This window comes from Phoxinus phoxinus (genome assembly GCF_949152265.1).
Source record: "Phoxinus phoxinus genome assembly, chromosome: 9".
NCBI classification, from domain to species: domain Eukaryota; kingdom Metazoa; phylum Chordata; class Actinopteri; order Cypriniformes; family Leuciscidae; genus Phoxinus; species Phoxinus phoxinus.
Genome location: NC_136884.1, coordinates 29,293,913 through 29,308,066, shown reverse-complemented (window position 1 = coordinate 29,308,066; position 14,154 = coordinate 29,293,913). Strand labels below are relative to the sequence as shown.

The 14,154-nt window shown below is 41.0% G+C and overlaps 1 long non-coding RNA gene across 1 annotated transcript; it reads left to right on the top strand.

The window, feature by feature from the left end:
- Positions 1-569: 569 nt before the first annotated feature.
- Positions 570-2,882, top strand: LOC307004209. The gene is made up of 4 exons (XR_013798938.1): positions 570-994; positions 1,256-1,357; positions 2,600-2,632; positions 2,735-2,882. It is a non-coding gene; the product is annotated as an uncharacterized lncRNA (long non-coding RNA).
- The last annotated feature ends 11,272 nt before the right edge of the window (positions 2,883-14,154 follow it).

Below are 14,154 nucleotides of genomic sequence, written 5' to 3'. Positions count from 1 at the left end.
CATAAGACGTCCCACTTGGCAGTTTCCCTGATTTCAGCCAGTTCAGGGAACTACACTAACCTTTTCCACTGGTGGCACTTGCGCTACTAACTTGTGTAGTTCCCTGCAGTTAAGCATATTTATAATATCTATATGGAATGAATGAAACGAGTTGGCACGCATATAGCCTAGCCTGCAGTGCATAAAAGAAGAGCAGTTTATTAGTTTTTGATAGAAACGTAGTAGAAGACAGCGGTCTTTTACTACGTTTCTATCAAAAACTAATAAATTATAGTTTTTTTATTTAAAATAAAAGCAATTACAAAGGAAATGTTTACTGTTCATGTTTTTTATTGTATGGAAACATCCCACTTAAAAAAACAGACCACCATTACATTTTTCCTCTCATGCACCCCCTGGTGGCAGCTCATGTACCCCTGGGGGTGCGCGTACCACACTTTGGGAATCCCTGAGAGTCGTGCACATAAACAGCTACGTTGCCATAGAAGAAATGCAACGCGCCACAGACGTTGCCACAACATAAATGTGTTTCGTGGGTGCTCTCTCTGGGTCAGCGACAGGCAGCACAAACAGATTTGAATGTTCCGGTGTAATTTTTTTAAAGGTTTTATCATTCAGGAAGAAGATCGCGTGAGTGTTTGAATCAAGATCTTTTAAAAATGAATCGTGCTGCTCTACTGTCTTTTACTCTCTCTCTGAATTGATATCTGACGCAAAGCGTATATGGAACCGAAACATAGGAATTTTGCATGGTTTCGCAAAAACCTCCATAAGTCCATACTCTTGTCATTATTTGCATGAAAGGTCAAATGCAAAAGAGAGATGCAAAGAATAGGCTAACTATGTACTTTCGCTTTGTTTTCCTTATTATTTTGGCAGACTATAAAGCTCAGAACACAGTATACAGGATCTAATGTCAGAACTCTCATCGGAGCTTATTAGCTGAATCGACAGCAGTGTCCTGTTCCACAGACATTATCCTGAGACATACAAGGTAACAACACTACCCTCAAATTATTATGGTTCTTGACTTTTGTTAAAATTTTAAAACATAACTGTTAACCCTTAATGGTTCGGAGCTGCCATATGGCAAAAATGAATTTCTACTAATTTCCTTGTTATTCAGAAAAAAGCACAATATATTGCACCTATGGGAATTAAAAGGGCAGGCCTTAACCAATGATGTGCTGTTTTCAAGTCACATGACATTTACATGTGCCTCTAAAACCCTTTTTTCCCACTGTCACCCTCACAGTGAAGACACCTGTTGAAGGGCTCCAGAAATTGCTCTATTAACCTAATTTCTAAACATCGCTTCTCAAGGGGGATTTTATTTTTATTTTTTGCAGCATCTTTGGTAAGTAAATTAGATATATTTGATTCACAAATCAACTTTGTCTAACAGTTTTACTGCATAGAGGGATAATAGCAATTTGTTTTTCAGTTAGTTGTGTTAATTATATCTGTAATAAATAATTAAAAGATACGTAAAAAAAAAAGTTTTATAATGAAACAATGTTGAAGCAAAAAAGTATTACAGTCATCCCAGGTCTCCTCTATATATCTAATATAGAAACCTTTTTCTTTTATAACGTTTTGTAAAACTTGAGAAATTCGAAAATGCCGGGCAGTCTGGTTGAGGATCGACCACTCCCCGAGAAGACAAAGGACCTTTCTGGAAATTAACATATGAACTCTCTCTTGCAAGTTAGCATCACCATTTGAGACGAAAATCTCACCTCAGAATACATCTCTCTCCCTCTTCCCTTTGAAATGTCTCAGTGTGACTGGTACAAATGTCTCATTCCCAAGGAAATAAACCAAAAGGTAATTACCGGTAGTTATTAAGAGTTTTAGGGATAACCAGTGCACAAAGGAGGGTGTGTCTTCCAGGCAAATGGCATTCTGCTCCCAAAAGGTGTAAATTCTGAATGCAAATTCCTTTTTTTAGCAAATGTTTTTGTCTGTATAATGAAATGCAGCAAGAGGCGCGGGGCGATTCTGTAAGCAAAACATTTCGCATCATGTATTTTATAATGTCAAGGTATTGCATCTTCTCTCTTTATTCCATATTATTTATACAATCACTTGTATCTATTATCTTTGAACTGATTATGAAATTGGCATGATACATTTACCTAACATAATAAATTGTAAACATTTGATTTTATTCTAACTGACTATGACAGTATTTTCAGTAAAGAGTTAAAAAGAATAGTCAAACATTCGCTCACATTTAATGATGCACAGATATCGTTAAAACCTTTTCATTTATGGAGTCAGATGAAATAACGAGTTAATACATGAGAAAATGTATTTAATTTAATCAAATTACTTTGCCACGAGGAAAGACAGTAACGCGTAATCCTTCACCCGCTGATTGGATGCCTCCATTGGGCCGATTGAGTCGGGCTTACAGTTTAATAAAGAATCCTTGCCGGATAATTGAATAAAATATCCTGCTAAATTAATAAAACATTTTAAATGTTAATGATTTTCCATTTCTGATATAAAAAGCAGCATGAAAACAGTGGGGACCATAAAGCTGGTTAAAAAATCTAGACCTGCCTGATCTGAGTGTTTGTCATTTCTCCTTCAGGACTTTCCATCAATCTCACAATGGCCAGCCAAGGTATGAAAGTTTCTAAAAAAAAATAAAAATAATAATAATTGTGTGTTTGCTTTACATCCAGTGATTGAGGAAATATGATGATTGGAGTAAATTCTCTCATAGGTACTAAAAGAAAGCATGATCATGAATCATCCGACTCGAGCATCGAGTCACCGTGGACAACAGGCAAGTCAAATCTGAATCTGTCCACCTTTAATTTAATTTAGAGACAAAGCTAAAGAGCAAATTTAAAGGCGTTTTATCAGACTTTTTATTATTTAACTGGATGCTATCTTCTTTCTTTTTCTGAGATTTCTTATCAATAAAAGCCATGTGACTGAACAATATTTATATTATAATTTCTTGCAGTAAACCGGGTCTCAGGGTCATTCAGTCTGGACTTTGTTTTGACTTTGCACCATTTCCCTACATGTGTTTGTTGTCGAGATTTAATTAGTCATTTCATTCAGCTGTGTTGCCACAAATCACCTTGTTTGCACAGTGTACTTAAAATCCCTCTGTAGTCAATAATTTTATCCTTTAAAACACATCTTTGATCACCATAGTGACGCATTCAAATGTTTTTTCCTTTGATTTTTTTTTTTTAAAATTAATGCCTTAAAATAACTTGAATGTAGCTCTACACCCTTGCTTCATTGAGTATACCCGGTGTCATGAATATGCAAATTAGCACCGCCTCCACTCACTCACAGCAGCTCACAAAACCTGATCCACTCGCTCAACTTTACTGTAATAACTTTGCACAATGGCAAGTGGAAATAGTGGTTTAATTCAACCACAAATGTTTGAACCAGAAACGTTTGTTTGAACTTCTTAAAGAATAAGTGAAAGAGTGAATTATTTAGGTTTGTCTACAAGTTGATGTATCAGAATGGTAATGAGTTTAATGTATCGCTCTCTACAAAGTCAGACACATAACTGTAATTAATATGATTAGGCTTTTCCTTGACTACTTTAATCAAACAGCTAATAATGTGTTGCTAATGTTACACAAACCATGTTTCCGTTCGCCACCTCAGAGTCCGACAGCTGCCTTCTAAAGTTTTTGAGCGTCGACCAACATAGTTTTTCCAGTGTGTTCCGCACAACGTTGGCTCTAGTCGTACACACCGTTGGTGTTTTTTGGCCCGGCGTCAGTGAAGGAGGGAACTCTGATTGGCTGTTCAACTTAGTGAACGAGTCAGTGCATGAGAATAATAGCAAAACAGTGAGCAAAGAAGTCAAAACGGTACAGATAGAAGGCTGTTCATTATGTTACGTCATCTTACCTGAGTGTTCCTTGGCAAATATTTCAACATTAACATAAGCTGAGTGGAATAAAGAAAGTATTAAGCAGGATTGATATTGAAAACAGTAAGCAGCTTTGTTTACTGTTTGTGTATCTGCAGCGTTGGTTTCCCTTTTTGAATGACGAATATATCTGCAGAAATATATGCTGTATCATTTACACGCAGGCGTAGAACACACATGCTTGCTTGTTCTCGCTGTGTTCAAGTGCAACTTTTCCCCCGACGCAGGGGACAACGCAGTCGGCTTTCATCAGCCCTAGTTCTTGGCGTCGGTTTGGTGTGTCCCTACCTTAAAGGAAAACGCAGACTTTTTTGGACTTTAGGTTATTCACCGTATCACCCAGAGTTAAATAAGTCTATACATACCCTTTTCATCTCTGTGCGTGCCGTAACTCTCTGACACACCCACCGCTAGCCTAGCTTAGCACAAAGACTGGAGGTAAACGGCTCCAGCTAGCATACTGCTCCCAATAAGTGACAAAATAACGCCAACATTTTCCTATTTACATGTTGTGATTTGTATAGTCACCGCATGTACAAATAACAAGGTCACAGGAGACACAGCCATCTTCTAACCGTATACATACTGGGAACTTTATTCTCAGAAGGCGAAGCACTGCTACTTCTGTGGAGTGATTAGCGCAACACTCTGAGCGAACTCTCTGCTCCTCACACCGGGGCTTCTCAGGTGCTGCGAGGAAAACACTCTACAATGCACTGTCTGATGCGATACTCTAGTAGACTGTTGCATATTTATAATTTTCTCTCTATTATCAAGTTTGTAAGTAAAGAAGTTCATAAAGTCATTACTGCTGTGCTGTTTGGAAATGTCCGTTGTTGAAGCTCTATTTTTCATTAATTTAGCCACTGTTTCAAATAAATACCTAGGGTTGTGTTTGTTTTCTTCTAAAAGTGTTGAAAAATAAGCAGATCTAGCCATTTTTCAGCAAAAATCTGCAAATTCTTTGATAAAATCTCTATGGTGCCCTGTATACAGTAGCCAGCACAAATGTTAACCCTCTGGGGACCAAAAACGCGCCTGCGCGTTTTGCTCGTGTTTTTTTTTAGAAAATAAAATAAAAGTGTTTTGGTTTTTGCCAAATAAAGAAAAATGAACATGATGCGAGTTCTGCACTCTCTCTGTCAATGAACTCTAATTTGAAACGCGTTCGAAAATTATCTGTAACTCCGCGAAAATTCAGGCAAACAGGCAAACATACCCACGGGCATAAAGCTTGAGATCGCATCTTTCAAATTAAGTAATTTATATAAAAAAACAAATATTCTTAGCTTCTGTAATCTGTATGAAAAGAGAGCGATTCCAGTCGAGCTGTTTACGAGCTCATTGACTTTAATTCGTTCACGCCTACTGACGGAGCGCGCTATTCACAAGATAATGTGTTAAGCCATCAATGCAAAACAGGTAAACACCCCCAAGCAAATGCATTAAACGCTTCAAGTTTCATCATTCAGTCACCTGCGCGTTGGGAAAAGATGGCACGATACAATAAAATTCTTCAACTTTTGTAAAAGGAATGGAGCTTCATCACAACCTCCGCCTGCAACTCGGAGTGCGCTTAGCAACACATTCAGAAATCAGAAAGAGTAAGTACATATTTACCCACAATTATTACAGATATTTTCACAAATTAATATGGAAAACATGTCGATTTTACTGGTTTTCTGAGGCCAAATTAGTACCTGGAATTTATATTTTCCCCGCAGTGCTGAATGAGAAGAGCCATTAATATTATTAATAAACTATTGTTTTCTAAGTCGGCTAAAAACATCTCCATCTCAGCAGTTAAGCAGATGCGCTTTTAGAGAGAAATGCATGTTGCTCACATATTATGGTAGTCCCGTTTGTGCTATATAGAGTGAATTTACACCTTTGGCATTAACATGTTTATAAATAACTGAAAAAAGCACATATGTCAGAAATTTCTAAACATCCCAAGGGCCCCAAAAACACCTTGGTCCCCAGAGGGTTAAACGGGATTTATCACTTACGCTAGATAACGTTACAGAAAGCACCATCACTTCAAAATAATTATATTTGAAACTAGACTTCTGAGTAATACTGAAGATATTGCTATAAATTACAGCAATACCTTCCCCTTTTTCTTTTAAACGAGTCTTGTGTTTATAGCAGTAATCTTGCGGGGTGGTGTTACGCTGAGGCATAGATGAAGCGGAGAGAGAATCCACGTGCACGCACTACTTTATTTTAATTAACAACAGAACAGGAAACTCAGGAAAGGAACAAGAAACATCTACAAGCTACAGCAAACACAAACACCGACCGACAACCAACAACTGAAACACAGAGGTATAAATACACAGACAAACAAGCTAAACAAGATAACAAGGGGGCGTGGCTAATCAGAAACACATGGGAACAATGATCAGACAATTAACAAGACACATGGCAAACAGGGAATCACATGACAGACAACAGGGAACAAAACCCACACCGTGACATAGCCCCTCCCCTATGGGCGGCTCCTGACGCCCATAAGGGACAAAAAACAAAGACAAAAAACAAAACATGAAAGTTCAGGTGGGCGGTGAAGCGGAGGCGGACTTGGGGGAGGGATGGAGGGCCAGGCCCGTGGAGCGGAGGAGGGCCTGGAGATTGAGGCTGGACAGACGGCCAGAGCAGAGCAGGCTGTGCAGGCTGTGCAAGAGGCCACGGCGGTGAAGACCCCTCGGGAGGCCACGGCGGTGAAGACCCCTCGGGCGGCCACGGCGGTGAAGACCCCTCGGGCGGCCACGGCGGTGAAGACCCCTCGGGCTGCCACGGCGGTGAAGACCCCTCGGGCGGCCACGGCGGTGAAGACCCCTCGGGCGGCCACGGCGGTGAAGACCCCTCGGGCGGCCACGGCGGTGAAGACCCCTCGGGCGGCCACGGCGGTGAAGACCCCTCGGGCGGCCACGGCGGTGAAGACCCCTCGGGCGGCCACGGCGGTGAAGAACCCTCGGGCGGCCAGGGCGGAGACGACCCCTCGGGCGGCCAGGGCGGTGAAGACAGTCCATCTGGCGGCCAGGGCGGAGACGACAGTCCATCTGGCGGCCATGGAACAGGAACAGACGCGGGCACCGGCTCAGGAACAGTCACAGACACCACCGGCTCAGGAACTGCAGCAGACACCACCGGCTCAGGAACTGCCGCAGACACCACCGGCTCAGGAACTGCCACAGACACCACCGGCTCAGGAACTGCCACAGACACCACCGGCTCAGGAACTGCCACAGACACCACCGGCTCAGGAACTGCCACAGACACCACCGGCTCAGGAACTGCCACAGACACCACCGGCTCAGGAACTGCAACAGACACCACCGGCTCAGGAACTGCCACAGTCACCACCGGCTCAGGAACTGCAACAGACACCACCGGCTCAGGAACTGCAACACAGAGGTATAAATACACAGACAAACAAGCTAAACAAGATAACAAGGGGGCGTGGCTAATCAGAAACACATGGGAACAATGATCAGACAATTAACAAGACACATGGCAAACAGGGAATCACATGACAGACAACAGGGAACAAAACCCACACCGTGACAGGTGGACTCATTTAAAGTAATGTAATTTTCTGGTTTTAGGCAAGTTTATGTCAAACACAGCACATCTAGATTATGGTCTGTAATCATATTATTAACAATAAGTGCTTTTAAGAAAGGGATTACATATTCAGCAACCCAAGCTTTATCATTTGTTCATCTGCATTATATATATATATATTTTTGTTGTTGTTGTTAAACAATCAAATTTTTTCCCCTCAAAGGAACATACAAAAAACTCCCAAACCCATTTAAAGGAACACTCTACTTTTTTTGGAAATCATTTTCCAACTCCCCTAGAGTTAAACATTTAAGTTTTACCGTTTTTTAATCCATTCAGCCGATCTCTGGGTCTGGCGGTAACACTTTTAGCATAGCTTAGCACAGATAATTGAATCTGATTAGACCGTTAGCATCTCTCTAAAAAAAATTAAGAGTTTCGATATTTTTCCTATTTAAAACTTGACTCTTATGTAGTTACATCGTGTACTAAGACCGGCAGAAAATGAAAAGTTGCGATTTTCTAGACCAATATGACTAGGAACTATACTCTCATTCCTGCATAATAATCAAGGAACTGAGCTGCTGTACCAGCAGGCGCAATGATATCACAAACTTAGTGCCGGTCACGTTGGAAGTTACCTAGCTGTGGACTATTTTCAGGTGCTGCGTAATATCATTGTGTCCGCAGCACAGTTTCTTGATTATTATTGATTTAAACCAGTTTAAAAGGCAGATGAAGCGGCGCTGACGAACAGGAGAAACACTGTGTGCAACAATACAGTCAGAAGGCTTTTCCGTCTACAAATTCCCATTATTTACCACGGATTTACTGTAACGTTAGCCCAGTAATATTAACTGCACTATGAAATGTGGGATATACATATTGAATTGTATTATATTATTAATGTAGACAATGTATTAAAGGACTAATGGAATAAAATTACATTATTTAATAATGTATTTAGGCTACTGTTTTTCATACAAATACCATAGAAACTAGTGATGCTCCGATTGATCGGCCGATATTGGCCAAAAATAGCTTGATCGGCGAACCCCAAAAGCGGCGATCAAAAAAGCCGATCACGTGACGTAAATTACTCGCGCAACTTTTTTCCACCAGCATGCGCGGAGCACGGGCACACAACAGCGGACCGGTGCTTGTCAGTGGCAAGTTCTCCTCCTCCCGTCTGGAAGTTTTTTTAAAGTGTCCGACAAAAATGAGCCATTTGCAATGTATGTCGTGCAAAAAATTCCTCGAGGTGGAAGTCACCAACGGCATTTTAACACCACTAACATGATTAGGCACTTTCGAACGGATTTTCATCCGAGGTCTTACATTTAATTAAGTCAGGTCTAAAAAAGGTTTTACCCTTGTTCATTTCCAGAAACGCTGGCCGCAGAAAGTCATTACAAAGTAGCAAATAAGTAGTCGTAGCCTACAAAGCGGAGCTGTAACGCAGGGGTCTCCAACACGGCGCTTGCGAGCTGGCAGTAGCTCGTGGCCTGACTGGAGGTAGCTCGCCAAGGGGCCGTTCACATATCGCGTCTTTTGCGCGCTCAAGTTCGTTATTTCAAATGTAGGCGTGCGGCAAGCGGCTCATTATAAAAGCGATGCGGCCGTTTTTTCCACACGCAGTTAGATTAAAAAATATCAACTTCAGAATTCCGCAAAAGCTACTAAAACTTCTTTGTCGTTGTGGAGAGCGCAGTGCATGTTTGCATAGCAACGACAGACGCCATGGGAAAATCGGACCGAATTTTACTATTTATAATAAAAGATAAGCTAATGTGCATTGTAAATGTCAGTAATTTATCTTTTTTTTTTACTCATTCTTATTAAAAAAAATGTTTTAAAGGCTGAAATATGAGGTTTATCTTTTTATAAAACCTTTTTTGTCAAAACTTTATTTGCACTTGTACATGTTAGTAGATAACATGTTGCAAGACACTTAAAATCTAGCCATAATTTATGTTATTATTTTAATGCTTATGTAAACAAAAAGTGCATATTGATGCTAATTTTATTTGTTATTTGCTGGTTAATGCATTGTGTAGGTCTTAAATTTCAATCATTAAAATGTCTTAAAACGGTCTTAAATTTGACTTACAAAAGTTCTTTCATGAATTTTTGTCTGATAAACAACGAGCTCTTCGTGGTGGAGGGAGGTTCCGGGTTCCGCTGAGCACGGTGCTTTTTACGGCGCGGCACTGCAGCGGGCGGAAGTGCAGCTTCAGCGAACGAAGCCAGGCGAGTCTGCAGAGTCACCATAGGCATCGTCTCACAGAAATGGCAGCCGCCATCGGCGAGAGCTAAACCTGCGTGGTCCTCACCCAGGCAGGAAACACAAATCACATGGTGGTCCCCGTCGCTGAGTGAAGCTCGACACGAGCGACAGTTGCGAGACATCTTGAAAAAGACGCTTGGCTCTTTTACTGTGGGAGAAAAAAATGTGTGACGCGGCGGCGAAAACACACACTTGAAAGGATATACACCGCATTCCAAATTATTATGCAAATGCTATTTTACACTGATTTTCCTAAATAGTTGATGCAAATGACAGTCAGTATAATTTTCACGTCACCAACTGTTAGGGTATAAGTAGAATTTTATTGAACAAACCACCCAATGAAAACAGTTTTTTTATTTTTAATAAACTCAAAATGCACTGTTCCAAATTATTACGCAGAACAGAGTTTGAAAACATTTTATAGGTTGTAAAAAACTGAAAATGGTAGTTTGTTGAATTTGCAGCATTAGGTCATCATATTTACTGAAATCAAAAGCTATTTCAATCAAACACATCTTAACAGGGCAAGTTACAGGTTAACATAGGACCCCTTCTTTGATATCACCTTTACAACTCTTGCATCCATTGAACTTGTGAGTTTATGGAGAGTTTCAGCTAGAATTTCTTTGCCGGATGTCAGAATAGCCTCCCAGAGCTGCTGTTTTGATGCAAACTGCCTCCCACCCTCATAGATCTTTTGCTTGAGGATGCTCCAAAGGTTCTCAATAGGGTTGAGGTCAGGGGAGGATGGGGGCCACACCAAGAGTTTCTCTCCTTTTATGCCTATAGCAGCCAATGACACAGAGGTATTCTTTGCAGCATGAGATGGTGCATTGTCATGCATGAAGATAATTTTGCTACGGAAGGCACGGTTCCTTTTGTACCATGGAAGAAAGTGGTCAGTCAGAAACTCTGTATACTTTGCCGAGGTCATTTTCACACCTTCAGGGACCTTAAATGGGCCTTCCAGCTCTCTCCCTATGATTCCAGCCAAAACATGACACCGCCACCTCCTTGCTGACGTCGCAGCCTTATTGGGACATGGTGGCCATCCACCAACCATCCACTACTCCATCCATCTGGACCATCCAGGGTTGCACGGCACTCATCAGTAAACAAGACTGTTTGAAAATTAGTCTTCATGTATTTATGGGCCCACTGCAACCGTTTCTGCTTGTGAGCATTGGTTAGGGGTGGCCGAATAGTAGGTTTATGCACAACTACAAGCCTCTGGAGGATCCTACACCTTGAGGTTCGCGGGACTCCAGAGGCACCAGCAGCTTCAAATACCTGTTTGCTGCTTTGTAACGGAATTTTTAGCAGCTGCTCTCTTAATCCGATAAATTTGCCTGGCAGTAACCTTCCTCATTATGCCTTTAACTCTACGAACCCGTCTGTGCTCTGAATCAGCCACAAATCTCTTCACAATACGATGATCACGCTTAAGTTTTTGTGAAATATCTAATGTTTTCATACCTTGTCCAAGGAATTGCACTATTTGACGCTTTTCCACAGCAGAGAGATCCTTTTTCTTTCCCATATTGCTTGAAACATGTGGCCTGCTTAATAATGTGGAACATCCTTCTTAAGTAGTTTTCCTTTAATTGGGATCACCTGGAAAACTAATTATCACAGGTGTCTGAGATTGATTTCAGTGATCCAAAGAGCCCGGAGTCACAATACCATCCATGAGTTTGATTGAAAAACGAAATATTTAATGTTTATGACACTTAATTCCAATTTCCATAATAATTTGGAACACTGTGTAATATTCCACGCCGGATAGCAATGCAGGGAACGGCGTCTGAAGGCGGCGAGATGTCGACCAGCGGCTTCAGTTGAAAGGCGCGTCCTGCAGTGATGCTTCTCGGCGACTATGGCGGCTTCCTCTCAGGATGCAGCGATGCGGGAGCTTTGCTGAAGAAATGAAAATCAGAGAACGACAGCCGTGCTCGGTTATTTATAAACCTAGGCCACGCCCATTCTGGCGGGACGTGACGTAGAGGGCGCAAAGCGTCCTCATTGGGTCAAGCGTCATGGAGGCCTTGCATAGGCTGCTGCTTTTGCCGCAGAGCAGCCAATAGGCGCGCAAGCTGTTCCGCCTAAGGCTGTATGCTGCTGCAAAGCGTTTTACATTATTACAAAATTAAGGATTAATTTTTTGGCTTCAATATCTCGAGAAATAATCTTTCCCGCAGCGTCTTCGACGCAGTATGTGAGAACTCTCGTAAGAGAACCACAATTAACGCTCTGGTTTCTACAACTTTCACTTAGGAGCAAAAATCTGCTTTTAAACTTGAAAGGAATAGAGATAAATTTGACATTTTTCGTGATAATTATCGATATCGACTGATACAAAAAAATTATCATGATAATTTTTTTTGGCCATATCGCCCAGCCCGAGATGTAACTACAGAAGAGTCAAGTTTTGAATAGGAAAAATATCGAAAGTCTTTTGTCATTTTTTTGAGAGAGATACTAACGGTCTAATCAGATTCAATGATCTATGCTAAGCTATGATAAAAGTGCTACCACCAGACCCAGAGATCGCCTGAATGTATTCGAAAACGGTAAAACTCAACTGTTTAACTTTAGGGGAGTTGGAAAATGAGCCTATTTCCAAAAAAAGTGGAGTGTTCCTTTTAAATGGGTTTTTTTGTATTTCCTAGTTCAGGGAACAGACACGTGTGATGATCTATGTGATGATATCTAGGTGAAAAATGATCTATGTGATGGGATTTATCTGACCTCAGTGACGTGAGACAGCTAGCAGACGGTCGGTTTAGCCAGTCTGTCTGCTTCCTGACCTGAGTACCAGATTGTCATGTTTGAGCTCTAAGACTATGTGTCATATTACTAGAGAGAAGAGCAGCACCATCCCAGGAAGGATGAATACCATATCTTTTCAACAGGTCAGTTCTGCCCCAGAAACGTTTCCAAATGTCTATGAACCCTATATTATTTTGCGGACACCACTTAGACAGCCAACCATTGAGTAAGGACACTAAGGTCTACTAAGAATTTCATCACTCCTACAAACAGGAAGGGGGCCAGAGCAAATTATAGTGACTGACATCGTACTTGCAAGTTCACACACCTCCTTTAATGTTAATTTTATTGATCTCCGACTGGTGAAGTCGAACATCATTTATGCCAACGTGAATAATAATCTCAAAGAATTTACGATTAGCATTAGCCAGTAGGGATGGGAATTGAAAACCGGTTCCACTCTTGAACCGGTTCTAAGTTTTATGAACCATCGATATTGTATGCCCGCCCTTGACGTTAACGAGTCCTCTTATCGATGCTCCTGCTCCGGTTCCCAGCCATATATACAGACCGTGAACTCACAACTGTCCCTTTTGTCCTTTATCGGGCACCATAGCACGGTCGTCATACGAATCTTTATTTCCCGCTGTAAGGGTCAGACAGGTCAATTTAGCTCAAAGGGAATTATGAATTAATTTATAGGGAATTCGAAAGAATCACTTATTACGGCCGAGCAAATGACTCGTCCAGCGTTCATTTGAACGGGCCGTAACTTTCAGCTCTGCAGCGGATATAAATATCCAAACTATAGTGAAAACACTATTTATTAGCAAGGTAACTTAGATCAGCAGTTTAAGACATTACATTCGTAAGCACATAACACAAGAATTATCATTAAAATACAAACAAGACTTTATTGATTATTCTAACACATTAAACTAATATCTAACACAAACACACACGCACACATTCATACGAGTTGCAGAAAGAAAGAGTGAGTTTTAAAAGTGAGATGATGAAATCCCAAGTTTCTATATGCACTTATAAGACATGACCTGAATGAACCATCAATCATTAATTTAACCCTTCTATCGTTTCTTAGACGGGTTATTAAATTTATATAAATGCACCAGTTCATTTAAGGGTCTGGAGGCTACATACTTGTCTTTGCGTTCCTGTGGGGATTCCTTTTGTCAGTGTAAAAGGGGGTTTTCCGGGTTTGTTGATTGGCTGGCGTTCTCCTTGTGTCTGGATAGATGTCTTGGGTGGCCAATCATGTGGTGTGTTGGCAGATGGATGGAAAGTCTTTAAAGTTGGAAGTGGGCTTTGCAGTCGAATCGTTTAAACGAAACTTTGCAGCAAAACTTAACTTAGAACCGAGACTCAACGGAAAAGAAAAGAAAACTAAAAAAAAGAAAGAAAAGTGAGACGAGTAGTTAGATGGCTTGATTGAAGCTGTTTAACCCATGTTCTTCTGATCTTGATTTGGGTTCTTTCGTCTGCTCGTCTACGTGGTTACTCCATGATCCCTGTACATCTATTCTTCCGTATTCTGGAATCTTCACTAGCAAAAAATCCTCTAAAACTTTGTTCAGGTCCTAAG